Source organism: Balaenoptera ricei, chromosome 15 (assembly GCF_028023285.1).
Source record: "Balaenoptera ricei isolate mBalRic1 chromosome 15, mBalRic1.hap2, whole genome shotgun sequence".
Classification (NCBI taxonomy): Eukaryota; Metazoa; Chordata; class Mammalia; order Artiodactyla; family Balaenopteridae; genus Balaenoptera; species Balaenoptera ricei.
Window position 1 is genome coordinate 37,218,340 of NC_082653.1, and position 14,935 is coordinate 37,233,274.

The 14,935-nt window shown below is 37.9% G+C and overlaps 1 protein-coding gene across 10 annotated transcripts in view; it reads left to right on the forward strand.

Moving 5' to 3' along the window:
• Positions 1–14,935, forward strand: part of PLCB4 (phospholipase C beta 4) — a 415,724-nt gene that overhangs the window by 27,588 nt on the left and 373,201 nt on the right. The gene's annotated exons all lie outside the window — the stretch shown is intronic.

A 14,935-nucleotide genomic window follows, 5' to 3' on the forward strand; every position in this document is an offset into this window, starting at 1 on the left:
ACCTATGTGGATGAAATATGTTCCTATTTTTTCAGTGGGTGACATCATTCTGGGAAGCCCAGAGAGTTTGGAAATAAACAATAGTCTGTGGCCAAAGTTGTCACATCTTCCATTTTTTCTATGAGATTTCTTTCTCAGAGCATGGATTGTGATTTGCTTGATACTTTATCAGCTATAACAAGGTCGTGGCCACTCTAGGTATATGGAGCCTTTTGGTAATCTATACAGAGTCTCCAAGAGGTTACTAAATTTCATGGATGGAGCTCCTAGCCTAGCAGTTGCTTTGTTTTCCTGGTAACCTTTACTCTGTCATATGGACCAACATCTGTTGGCTCTTCTGTTCTGAAAGATATGCTTGGGGACTTTGATTCTGATGAGAGTGGTGTGTCCAGAAGTCTGTATAGATTCTGGGAAAGCTGTAGACACAAGTGCTGTGATGGGTCTGATGTGGCCATCACCCCAAACCACAGGATTACCTCTGAGATTTTGGGATGTTCCAAGATCCCAGCAGTCAAACTTGACCTTGGACCACTATCCTTCAATGTGTCCCTCCAGTCTCCTCTCAGATTTTAGGAGATTAGCTCTTAGATCTTTGGGCAAAGAAGTTATGGTGTGGAAACATTTTTCCCTATTTTATAATCACAGATTTGTGAAGCTGATGGGGTCTGTCTTCATTCTTCTGTCAGCTTCATAAAAGTGGCTTTTCACCTCCAGCTTTCAAGGACCTTGTCCAGCTCATGGCCATCTCCAGCCAGGGGATGGCTCAGTTCTCCTCTCTGCCAGAGCTCCCAAATTTAGTTACCCATATATCACTTATAAAACATCACCTACCTCTAGATAGCAAAAAGGGAGAATTATGACATGGACTAGATCTTTGGAAATGTGGGGTGGAGAACAAACATGCTTTCTTATCTCTGAATTGGAAATAGAGGAGGTGAAACTGAGATGAAATATTTGTCCTATTTAAGATAAATTGAAACACCAGTGTACACTTAGCATTTGGACATAAATACTACAGGAGTGTATTTGTAAATAGAGATATTAAATGGAGAAATTGCAGCTAATTTGCTGCACAAATGGACTTCAGAAATCTGCTCTATGCAGATTACTTACAGTGAAGTGACTGCAGAATTACTAAGTAAATATTTGCTTTATTTTATTTTTTCCGGAAATTATTTCTTCAGGTTTTTGTCTTCAAAGATGACACAGAGAAACATGAGTTAATCACAGGCAGAGAGCTGATGAACATTATATAAAAGTTGAGTTATAAAAGTACACTTTTAGGAAATCCAAATTGTTAGACCTTGATCTTCTTTGCAGCTAGAATGATAATTGAGCTTCACTGCAGCATAAATAATTTATATTGTACATCTGCTACCAGATATACATTGAAAAAATTTGACTTCCAAGCATTAGAAAAGTTGCATTTTCTCATTTCTCTAATACCAATCCAAACTCCCTCTTGTGAACAAAGACCTACATCTGTACAACATATATCACATATCTGGTGGATACTTGGGAACATGGTCTTTAAAAGAGGGCTTCTAACCTGTGTGCACAGAGCCCAGGAGACAGTGGGAGATTGTAAGAGGTCCTAGAATCCATGATAATATCAAGGATTGCTCGTATATTAAATAAATAATGTATCCTGTGTTTATGTGTATGACTATTTGAAAACCCTATATAGTTGCTGCTGTTATGAGGAAATATACATGAATATAAGTGCTATTGAATTAAGAGGAGCTCTTTACTATAATAGATTTTCTTAACAGGAGGTAAAGTACAACTACTACAAACAGTTAATAACTCATTTTGACTTTAAAAATGGGTCCTCACCACCTCACACAGGTTAGAATGGTCATCATTAAAAAGTCTACAAATAATAAATGCTGGAGAAGGTGTGGAAAAAAGTGAACCCTCTTGCACTGTTGATGGGAATGTAAGTTGATACAGCCACTATGGAAAACAGTATGGAGGTTCCCCAAAAAACTAAAAATAGAGTTGCCATATGATCCAGCAACCCCACTCCTGGGCATATACCCAGACAAAACTATAATTTGAAAAGATACGTGCACCCCTGTGTTCATAGCAGCACTATTTACAATAGCTAAGACAACCTACATGTCCATCGATAGATGAATGGGTAAAGAAGATGTGGTACATATATACAATAGAATATTATTCAGCCATAAAAAAGAATGAAATAATGCCATTTGCAGCAATGTGGATGGACCTAGAGATTATCATACCAAGCAAAGTAAGTCAGAAAGAGAAAGACAAATACTATATCATTTATATGTACAATCTAAAATACAATACAAATGAACATATCTACAAAAGAGGAACAGACTGACAGACATAGAGAACAGACTTGTGGTTGCCAAGGGGGAGGAGGGGAGGGGGAAGGAAGTATTGGGGGTTTGGGATTAGCAGATGCAAACTATTACATATAGGATGGATAAACAACAAGGTCCTACTGTATAGCACAGGGAACTATATTCAATATCCTGTGATAAACCATAATGGAAAAGAATATGAAAAAGAATATATATATGTGTAACTGAATCACTTTGCTGTACAGCAGAAATTAACACAACATTGTAAATCAACTCTACTTCAATGAAATAAAAATATGGGTTCTCATAATCAGAGAAGTTTAGAATTGTTGCTCTAGAACTTTGTGAGGATATTTAAATCAGGTTAGGACTGAACCCATGATCCAGCCAAAACAGAGCCAGAATGTATTTAAACAGTTTCAGGAAAGAAATACCCACATATATTTTTCTACGATATTAGATTGGGTTGCTGAGGGCAATGAAGCAACTTCCTTCTAAAAGACTTCAGTCTCCTTTCTTATACACTGGGTTGGTTCAATACCACCAGGAAGGGTAGACCTGCACTGTCCACTGTGATAGCCATTAGTCACATGTGGTTATTGAAATCTAAATTTAAATTAAGAAAATTAAAAATTGAGTTTATCATTCACACTAGCAACAATTTCAGTGCTCAATGGCCACATGTGGCTAGAGGCCGCATACCGGACAACACATAGAACATTTTCATCATCACAGAAAGTTCTTTTAGACAGTGCTGGGAATGACTGTCATCACTAGGACTATTCCCTACCACTTTTAGTAGCTTTATCCTGAGGTCTTGGCATTGAATGGAGAAGACAAAGCCTGGTTTGCCTGGTAGAGTCTTCGGGGATTTTATGGACTTGAAACCCTAGGGCATGAGTAGAAAATCGTTTCCCCCATAATCTTCTTCCAGGTTTTCTCCCTCTGATAACAGCCCACATCTCATGACAGGTGGCAGGAGTCTGTGTCTATTAAAGTTGTTAACATTTTATCATGTCTGTAGTAGACATTTGTCACAATTTGGGCTGTCTAGCATCTGGATCCTTTTCCTGAATTTGGGGGAATCCATCATTTTTGAAGGTGGGTGGGTGAGACAGCCCTGTTCCTCTTAGATTTCCAAGTAGAAATGCCTACTTTTGTTTTCCCTGAGTTCTGCCTGCTAGAAGGAGCACAGGACTTCAGGCCTGCCAAAGCTGGGACTGTGCCTCTGGAGTGAGGACTCAGAGATGCAGAAGATGGTTTAGAATTCTGCCCATCACTGGTGCACAAAGCAGCATCAGTGGCCATGGACAGGAGCCAGCTGTGTTACCAGGGCCGGCAGCTTTGATAGCAGGTCTGTGTCTATACCCGTTGAGTCAGCTGTTGAGAACAAAAGAGAAATACTAAGGAAATCAGCCTTTCTAAGTATGTAAGGAGCCCAGACTAGCTTTGCGTATTCTTACTGACATCCTCCTCTACGTGGAGTAATAATAACAGGATAATTAAAGAACATCAAGAGAACCAGACATCAGTGTTCCCTTAAATTAGTCATAACACAAGTAAGATATCCCAATATTCTGTAATGGAAAGAAAGCCTCTCATTATCCTTTAATGAAAGAATACATATCTCAGAATTATAAACATCCCACTTTGGTTAATAATGGAATGACTCTGTTTTTTTTTTAGAGATTGGTGTTTATAATTCTGTTTCTTACACTCAGAGTCTAATCAAAACTGTTGACTGTGAACAATTATACCATATCTGATTCCTACCAGCTAGATGGATTAGGCAGTTTTATTTGTTTTCTAGAACAAGTAGACTGTGGCATATTGTTGTTTTTTTGAATTTTTGAATTTTACTTTATTTTTTTATACAGCATGTTCTTATTAGTTATCCATTTTATACATATTAGTGTATATATGTCAATCCCAATCTCCCAATTCATCACACCACCACCCCCCCTGCCACTTTCCCCCCTTGGTGTCCATACATTTGTTCTCTACATCTGTGTCTCTATTTCTGTTATTTCTGTTATTTCTCTATAACTGGTTCAACTGTACCATTTTTCTAGGTTCCACATATATGTGTTAATATACAATATTTGTTTTTCTCTTTCTGACTTACTTCACTCTGTATGACAGTCTCTAGATCCATCCACGTCTCTACAAATGACCCAATTTCATTCCTTTTTATGGCTGAGTAATATTCCATTGTACATATGTACCACATCTTCTTTATCCATTCGTCTGTCGATGGGCATTTAGGTTGCTTCCATGACCTGGCTATTAAAAATAGTACTGCAATGAACATTGGGGTACATGTGTCTTTTTGAATTATGGTTTTCTCTGGGTATATGCCCAGTAGTGGGATTGCTGGGTCATATGGTAATTCTATTTTTAGTTTTTTAAGGAACCTCCATACTGTTTTCCATAGTGGCTGTATCAATTTACATTCCCACCAACAGTGCAAGAGAGTTCCCTTTTCTCCACACCCTCTCCAGCATCTATTGTTTGAAGATTTTCTGATGATGCCCATTCTAAGTGGTGTGAGGTGATACCTCATTGTAGCTTTGATTTGCATTTCTCAAATAATTAGTGATGTTGAGCATCTTTTCATGTGTTTTTAACCATCTGTACGTCTTCTTCGAAGAAATGTCTATTTAGGTCTTCTGCACATTTTTTGATTGGGTTGTTTGTTTTTTTTAAATTGAGCTGCATGAGCTGTTTATATATTTTGGAGATTAATCCTTTGTCCATTGATTCGTTTGCAAATATTTTCTCCCATTCTGAGGGTTGTCTTTTTGTCTTGTTTGTAGTTTCCTTTGCTTTACAAAAGGTTTTAAGTTCATTAGGTCCCATTTGTTTATTTTTGTTTTTATTTCCATTACTCTAGGAGGTGAATCAAAAAAGATCTTGCTGTGATTTATGTCAAAGAGTGTTCTTCCTATGTTTTCCTCTAAGAGTTTTATAGTGTCTGATCTTACATTTAGGTCTCTAATCCATTTTGAGTTTATTTTTCTGTATGGTGTTAAGGAGTGTTCTAATTTCATTCTTGTACATGTAGCTGGCCAGTTTTCCCAGCACCACTTATTGAAGAGGCTGTCTTGTCTCCATTGTATATCCCTGCCTCCTTTGTCATAGATTAGTTGACCATAGGTGTGTGGGTTTATCTCCGGGCTTTCCATCCTGTTCCATTGATCTATATTTCTATTTTTGTGCCAGTACCATATTGTCTTGATTACTGTAGTTTTGTAGTATAGTCTGAAGTCAGGGAGTCTGATTCCTCCAGCTCTGTTTTTTTCCCTCAAGACTGCTTTGGCTATTTGGGGTCTTTTGTGTCTCCATACAAATTTTAAGATTTTTTTCTTCTAGTTCTGTAAAAGATGCCATTGGTAATTTGATAGTGATTGCATTGAATCTGTAGGTTGCTTTGGGTAGTATAGTCATTTTCACAATATTAATTCTTCCAATCCAAGAACATGGTGTGTCTCTCCATTTGTTTGTGTCATCTTTAATTTCTTTCATCAGTGTCTTATACTTTTCTGCATACAGGTCTTTTGTCTCCCTAAGTAGGTTTATTCCTAGGTATTTTATTATTTTTGTTGCAGTGGTAAATAGGTGTGTTTCCTTAATTTCTCTTTCAGATTTTTCATCATTAGTGTATAGGAATGCAAGAGATTTCTGTGCAATAATTTTTTATCCTGCAACTTTACCAAATTCATTGATTAGCTCTAGTAGTTTTCTGGTGGCATCTTTAGGATTCTATACGTATGGTATCATGTCATCTGCAAACAATGACAGTTTTACTTCTTCTTTTCCAGTTTGGATTCCTTTTATTTCTTTTTCTTCTCTGATTGCTGTGGCTAGGAATTCCAAAACTATGTTGAATAGTAGTGGTGAGAGTGGACATTCTTGTCTTGTTCCTGATCTTAGAGGAAATGCTTTCAGTGTTTCACCATTGAAAATGAGGTTTTCTGTGGGTTTGTCATATATGGCCTTTATTATGTTGAGGTAGCTTCCCTCTATGTCCACGTTCTGGAGAGTTTTTATCATAAATGGGTGTTGAATTTTGTCAAAAGCTTTTTCTGCATCTATTGAGATGATCATATGGTTTTTCTTCTTCAATTTGTTAATATGGTGTATCACACTGATTGATTTGTGTATATTGAAGAATCCTTGCATTCCTGGGATAAATCTCACTTGATCATGGTGTATGATCTTTTTAATGTGTTGTTGGATTCTGTTTGCTAGTATTTCATTGAGATTTTTGCATCTCTATTCATCAGTGATATTGGTCTGTAATTTTCTTTTTTTGTAGTATCTCTGCCTGGTTTTGGTATCAAGGTGATGGTGGCCTCATAGAATGAGTTTGGGTGTGTTCCTTCCTCTGCAAATTTTGGAAGAGTATGAGAAGGATGGGTGTCAGCTCTTCTCTAAATGTTTGAAAGAATTCACCTGTGAAGCCATCTGGTCCTGGACTTTAGTTTGTTGGAAGATTTTTAATCACAGTTTCAATTTCATTACTTGTGATTGGTCTGTTCATATTTTCTATTTCTTCCTTCTTCAGTCTTAGAAGGTTATGCCTTTCTAAGAATTTGTCCATTTCTTCCAGGTTGTCCATTTTTTTGGCATAGAGTTGCTTGTAGTAGTCTCTTAGGATGCTTTGTATTTCTGCAGTGTCTGTTGTAACTTCTCCTTTTTCATTTCTAATTTTATTGATTTGAGTCCTCTCCCCCTTTTCTTGATGAGTCTGGCTAATGGTTTATCAATTTTGTTTATCTTCTCAAAGAACCACCTTTTAGTTGTGTTGATCTTTGCTATTGTTTTATTTGTTTCCATTTCATTTATTTCTGCACTGATCTTTATAATTTCTTTCCTTGTACTAATTTTGGGTTTTGTTTGTTCTTCTTTCTCTAGTTCCTTTAGGTGTAAGGTTAGATTGTTTATTTGAGATTTTTCTTGTTTCTTGAGGTAGGCTTGTATTGCTCTAAACTTCCCTCTTAGAACCGCTTTTGCTGCATCCCATAGGCTTTGGATTGTCGTGTTTTCATTGTCATTTGTCTCTAGGTATTTTTTGATTTCCTCTTTGATTTCTGCAGTTGTCGCTTGGTTATTTAGTAACGTATTGTTTAGCTTACATGTGTTTGTGTTTTTTACGTTTTTCCCTGTAATTGATTTCTAATCTCATAGTGTTGTGGTCAGAAAAGATGCTTGATATGATTTCAATTTTCTTAAATTTACTGAGGCTTGATTTGTGACCCAAGATGTGATCTATCCTGGAGAATGTTCCGTGTGCACTTAATCTGCTGTTTTCGGATGGAATGTCCTATAAATATCAATTAAATCTATCTGATCTATTGTGTCATTCAAAGCTTGTGTTTCCTTATTAATTTTCTGTTTGAATGATCTGTCCATTGGTGTAAGTGAGGTGTTAAAGTCCCCCAATATTATTGTGTTACTGTCAATTTCCTCTTGTATAGCTGTTAGCAGTTGCCTTATGTATTGAGGTGCTCTTATGTTGGGTGCATATATATTTATAATTGTTATGTCTTCTTCTTGGATTGATCCCTTGATCATTATGTAGTGTCCTTCCTTGTCTCTTGTAACGTTCTTTATTTTAAAGTCTTTTTTATCTATGAGTATTGCTCCTCCAGCTTTCTTTTGATTTCCATTTGCATGGAATATCTTTTTCCATCCCCTCACTTTCAATCTGTATGTGTCCCGAGGTCTGAAGTGGGTCTCTTGTAGACAGCATATATATGGGTCTTGTTTCTGTATCCATTCAGCGATCCTGTGTCTCTGGCTTGGAGCATTTAATCCATTTTCATTTAAGATAATTATCAATATGTATGTTCTTATTACCATTTTCTTAATTGTTTTGGGTTTGTTTTTGTAGGTCCTTTTCTTCTCTTGTGTTTCCCACTTAGAGAAGTTCCTTTAGCATTTGTTGTAGAGCTGGTTTGGTGGTGCTGAATTCTCTTAGCTTCTGCTTGTCTGTAAAGCTTTTGATTTCTCCATTGAATCTGAATGAGATCCTTGCCAGGTAGAGTAATCTTGGTTGTAGGTTCTTCCCTTTCATCACTTTAAATATGTCATGGCACTTCCTTCTGGCTTGTAGAGTTTCTGCTGAGAAATCAGCTCTTAACATTATGGGAGTTCCCTTGTATGTTATTTGTCGTTTTTCCCTTGCTGCTTTTAATAATTTTTCTTTGTTTTTAATTTTTGCCAATTTGATTACTATGTGTCTTGGCATGTTTCTCCTTGGGTTTATCCTGTATGGGACTCTCTGCGTTTCCTGGACTTGGGTGGCTATTTCCTTTCCCATATTAGGGAAGTTTTTGACTATAATCTCTTCCAGTATTTTCTCAGGTCCTTTCTCTCTTCTCCTTCTCAGCCTCCTATAATGTGAATGTTGTTGTGTTTAATGTTGTCCCAGAGGTCTCTTAGGCTGTCTTCATTTCTTTTTATTCTTTTTTCTTTATTCTGTTCTGCAGCAGTGAACTTCACCATTCTGTCTTCTTATCCGTTCTTCTGCCTCAGTTATTCTGCTATTGATTCCTTCTAGTGTAGTTTTCATTTCAGTTATTGTATTGTTCATCTCTGTCTGTTTGTTCTTTAATTCTTCTAGCTCTTTGTTAAACATTTCTTGCATCTTGTTGATCTTTGCCTCCATTCTCTTTCCAAGGTCCTGGATCATCTTCAGTATCATTATTCTGAATTCTTTTTCTGGAAGGTTGCCTCTCTCCACTTCATTTAGTTGTTTTTCTGGGCTTTTATCTTGTTCCTTCATCTGGTACATAACCCTCTGCCTTTTCATCTTCTCTATCTTTCTGTGAATGTGGTTTTTGTTCCACAGGCTGCAGGATTGTAGTTCTTCTTGCTTCTGCTGTTTGCCCTCTAGTGGATTAGGCTGTCTAAGAGGCTTGTGCAAGTTTCCTGATGGGAGGGATTGGTGGTGGGTAGATCTGGGTGTTGCTCTGGTGGGCAGAGCTCAGTAAAACTTTAATCTGCTTGTCTACTGATGGGTGGGGCTGGGTTCCCTCCCTGTTGCTTGTTTGGCCTGAGGCAACCCAACACTGGAGCCTACCTGGCTGTTTGGTGGGGCTAATGGCAGACTCTGGGAGGGCTTATGCCAAGGAGTACTTCCCAGAACTTCTGTTGCTTGTGTCCTTGTCCTCACGGTGAGCCACAGCCATCCCCCGCCTCTGCAGGAGACCCTCCAACACTAGCAGGTAAGTCCGGTTCAGTCTTCTGTGGGGTCACTGCTCCTTCCCCTGGGTCCCGATGCACACACTACTTTGTGTATGCCCTCCAAGAGTGGAGTCTCTGTTTCCCCCAGTCCTATCAAAGTCCTGCAGTCAAATCCCGCTAGGCTTCAAAGTCTGATTGTCTAGGAATTCCTCCTCCCGTTGCCGCACCCCCCCACGTTGGGAAGCCTGACATGGCGCTCAGAACCTTCACTCCAGTGGGTGGACTTCTGTGGTATACTTGTTCTCAAGTTTGTGAGTCACCCACCCAGCAGTTATGGGATTTGATTTTATTGTGATTGTGCCCCTCCTACTGTCTCATTGTGGTTTCTCCTTTGTCTTTGGATGTGGGTTATCTTTTTTGGTGAGTTCCAGTGTCTTCCTGTCAATGACTGTTCAGCAGTTAGTTGTGATTCCAGTGCTCTCGCAAGAGGGTGTGAGCACACGTCCTTCTACTCTGCCATCTTGAACCAATCTTCTGGCATATTGTTTTACATTATGTTTAAACACATTGTCTGTTCTTCCTGTGTGCTGCTTCCCTACTTTGGCACACATAGCAGCTGTGTAACCATTGTGTCATCATGTGTGTCAAATCTGGGACAAGGATTCTGTGCTCTGTCTCCCTTCTTCCTCTGGTTGGATGTAGATGGCTGTGAAGCCAATAGTGGATGGTGGGGAGACAGGATTGAAGACACCTGGGTCTCCATCATTGTGTGAAAGAGGGCTCTTCACTAGCCAGAACACCCACATATTCCTGAAGAGAAAATCTTTGATCAATATTTGCAGTCTTTCCCAGTAATAACTATGCAATGAAAAAAAGATATGAACACGAGAGAGAGAGAGAAATAAATTTCTGTTGTGTTGAGGCCTTATATATTTTTGGACCTATTTGTTCCAGAAGCTGACATTACTCTTGTACACCCTCATTCAACCATATAAACTCATCATTTCTTCTTAACAGGTGGTAGCTGACATTTTTCTTTTTTTAGTTGCTGATTATCTGGAACCTTTTTCCTCACTGAATAGTAGTATGAGTTATACAGAATTATGATGAAACTATTGGAAAAGCTGGCGCACATATTACACTATATTACCTCATATTGTTTACAGATAGGCCTAAGATAAAGGAGAGCTTAATGACTCATGGAAAAACAATTTGCTAGTTTTGTAAAATGTAGATTTAGCATTTTGAGTGACTTTTTTTTTTTTTTTAAAGGCTAACTTGCAGCTGTAGTAAGGGTGTGGTTAGTGAATACACGCTTTTTTAAAAATAATTAATTAATTTATTTATTTATTTATTTTTGGCTGTGTCGGGTCTTTGTTTCTGTGCGAGGGCTTTCTCTAGTTGTGGCAAGCGGGAGCCACTCTTCATCATGGTGCGCGGGCCTCTCACTATCGTGGCCTCTCTTGTTGCAGAGCACAGGCTCCAGATGCGCAGGCTCAGTAGTTGTGGCTCATGGGCCCAGTTGCTCCGCGGCATGTGGGATCTTCCCGGACCAGGGCTCGAACCCGTGTCCCCTGCATTAGCAGGCAGACTCTCAACCACTGTGCCACCAGGGAAGCCCTGAGTGACTTTTTAATCTTCTTGGATCATCATGAAGATTGTGGTGCCTTAGTATCCAAGTTCAGTGGCTAATTTTCACTTCATATATAGAAATGTATAGAAAATCTTTGATAGGCTTATTAGAAAACGTTTTCCAGGCTTAATGGGTTCATGTAGGCTGTATAGGCAGACAACGAAGGTGGAAAGGATGCTATGAAATCATCTTATATTAAAACAGAGGGAAAAATTATTTGATGCTCATTCAGAAGTCTCAAATGTGGTGGTTCAAGAGATTATCCATTTTGCATTTGCCATGATGTATAAATGACTGCTTGGCAGAGAGGAGGTATTAGGGATTTGATGTTTCTGCTTTGTAGTTTACTGTATATGAACTAATAACATTTTCCTCTTCTAAAATGTGGTAAAAGCAACTGTGTACCTGTGAGGTTATTAACAGAGATTTTATGTATGCTCATATATTTGAAATGTTTTGAGTCCTTTGGGGGAAAAGTACTTAATAAACACAAATAACTACTCTATTAACAGTTCATTTCTGTTTACTTAATACACTTCCATTTTCCCCCCATAATAATGCCAGAGCATCTTATAAGCTCTGTGTAGCAGCTTGAGCAAAAATAAGACTATTTAGTGTCAACACTCTGTAACCCTTGACATACTCTTTAACATTTAAAGGCACAATTCAGCAGGATTATTATGAACAAAGTAAAAAGTTTGCACAAAGGAGCCACATGGCTGTCACTTCTGTCTAAATTATGAAGGTGATGATATTTAAGTCTAGGACTTGTTCTTATAGGAGCCCCCAAAGCTCTTCTTAAAGTCTGCTTTTCCATTGTACTTTTTAACACATTGGTGTGTACTCTGGGCCATAGTATAGCATGTATCTTGAACTTTTTGGTCTCAGGCCCCTTATACTCTTAAAAATTTTTCAGGGTTCTGAACAGCTTTAGTTCATGTGGCTTATATCATAAATATTTGCTATATTAGAAAGGAAATGTCCCCATTTTGGGACACTTAAAAATTTATCTTTATTAATTAATTTTAATTAATAATAAACTCATTTTATGCTAACATAAAAACAATTTTTAAATAAAAAATTGCTATATTTTTCAAAACAAGCTTGGTGAGAAGAATGGCACTGTTTTTTAAAAAAAAAATTTAATTTTTGCAAATCTCTAATTTCTGGCTTAATAGAAGATAGCTGGATTCTCTTATTTGCTTCTGCAGTCAGTCTGTTGAGATATAAAACATGCTGAGGCCCCTGGAAAACTCCAGCTTGTGAGAGAATGAGAGTGAAAAAGGCAAATCATGTCCTTGTATCATTATGAAAATACTTTTGACCTCCCAGATCCCTTTGGGTACCACACTTCGAGAACTGCTGTGTATACTAACCCATAAAGGTTGTTTTTAGAGTATCTCCATTTTGCCACATTTACTACTTTGTACCAGAAAATCCCCTTCCCATCCAGTGAGTGGGTGGTTATAGTAAGAAATCAAAGATTAGAAAAAAAAAATTGCATACTTTATTAAAAAATTCTCATTTGGTTCCATCTACAGAAAGCTTTGCCTCTTAATTCAACCAAATGGAAGCATTTAAAATATCAGTGTATATATATCTATACATATTTCTCTAAGTGAGGGCATATCTCTAAGTGTTGGTAATTAGGATTATGATCTTATACATTTCTGATAAGTTGGTGGCAGTGGGCAATTCCCAAAGATTAGTAAGTATATTTGTCAGACACAGTGATTTCTATATGATAAACCAGTGGCATACAACAATACTCAATTATTTATCTATTACAATTACTTATTTATATTTTGTTACTTATGTGTGACAATAAGTGTTTCTTGCTTGTGCATCTGTAGCTTGGCTGGGATTTGACTTACCTGGGCTGGGCTCCAGACCATGGGTTGGGTTCAGGATTGCTCTGCATGTATCTCTCCAAGATTTGCATGGGACATGTTCCTCTGTGATGGCAGAAGTGTAAAGATCAAGCAGAAACTTGCAGTGTCTCTTAAGGCCTCTACTTGGACCTGACCCACTGTCATTTCAGCTCACATACCATTGATAAATAAAGCAAGTTACATGGCTAAGCTTGATATCAATGTGGCAGGAAAGTATACTCTTCCATTGGGGAGTGTTGGGGTGGGTGGGGAGAGGGAGTGGCTTTTGGCTTTAAAATACTCTAATCTACCACAATGTGCAATTGCAAAATATTAGTAAAGAATAGTGTCTACTTACTTAATTCTTGTTCAGTGAATAATTAAGGGGCTAGATTTTAATTGTAATTTTAGGCTGCAGTCCTTCTATTGTTTGTATCTTCAGAATATTGCTGGTGTCTAGCTCTATTCCCCCATTCTCACACTGCTTTTCAAGTTGTTTCTTAATCTTATTGATCTGAACTATTGTGAGAGCCTCTAAATTGGTCTCTGTCCTGTTACGATTGCTATGCAACAAACCACCCCAAAATTAAGTGCTTAAAACAACAGCAATCTTGAATCCGCAGTTAGGGCAGGGTCCAGCAGAGAGGGTTTGTCCCTGTTCCTTGTGGCATCAGCTGGAGTATTTTGACTGGGTGCTAGAGGATCCACTTCTGAGATAATTCACTCACATGCCTGCTAAGTTCGTTCTAAAGACCAGGAACTTGAGTTTATCTCCATGTGAGTTCTCCACAGACTGCTTGGGCTTCCTCATAGCACGGTGGCTGAGTTGCAAGAGTTAGTGTCCCAAGAGATAGGATGTGAAAGTTGCCAGTTTCTTAAGGTGTGGGCCTGGGAACTAGCCCAGTGTCACTTTTACTGGATTATATCAGTCAAGCAGTCACAAAGTCCAGATTTAGGGGGAGGGGACATAGACCCCACCTCTCAATGGAAGGGGTGTCAAAGGATTTTGGACCTGTATTTTAAAACCAGCATACTCTGTGTCAGTGCTTCTCTCCCCAAAATTGCCCATGTTTGCATCCTGCCCCAGATTCATCTTCCTAAAAGCATAGCTGTATTCATCCAGTAGTTCCCCATTTTCTACCGAACAAGAAGCAAGTTACTCTAATCTCTTTTTAGCATACCCTGTGCTCTGGCCAAAGTTGGGGATATTTCTTCTTTTGCCTTTGATCATATGTATTTTTTTCTCTTTCTAGAATATTATCCCTCTGATCTTTTCGCATCTTGACATTCTGTGCTTAAAATAAATGTTAGCCTCTCATGAAGATTTCCTTAAACTCTCCATCCTACTGTAATGTATCCTTCTGTAGTCTCCCATAGTACGTTTTAACTGTATCCCATTTAAAGACCTCCCAGTTTCTTAGACAATAATATATGCATATATATGTGTTTTATAATCTCTAGTAGATTTTATGTCCCTTGGAGGGGTCCATATTTTTTATACAATATTAATATTCAATTGCAGTGATACCTTGAGATACATGTAATAAGTGCCTGAATTTTTTTTTTTTTGAATTTTTTTTTTTTAACAAATGAAAGTGTGACTAGAATTAACAGAATATGTTTAGACTCACTTGAAAACCTATTAGAAGCACTGTGGTTGTTGACTACGGTTGCTGGTTGGGTATAAAGTAAATAAGTAAAAATAGATTGATGACTTAACCACCAACATGAATGTTAGAAAATATTGTTAAAAAGAGATTCCATTTACAATAACAATCCAGCTGTACAATGTTGGAAGTAACTTACTTAGAAATGTGTAGTAACTAAGTGAGGAAAGCTATAAAACTCAATTGTAGGACATAAAATAAGTTTAAAATAAGTGGAGAGAGATACTTTGTTCTTGT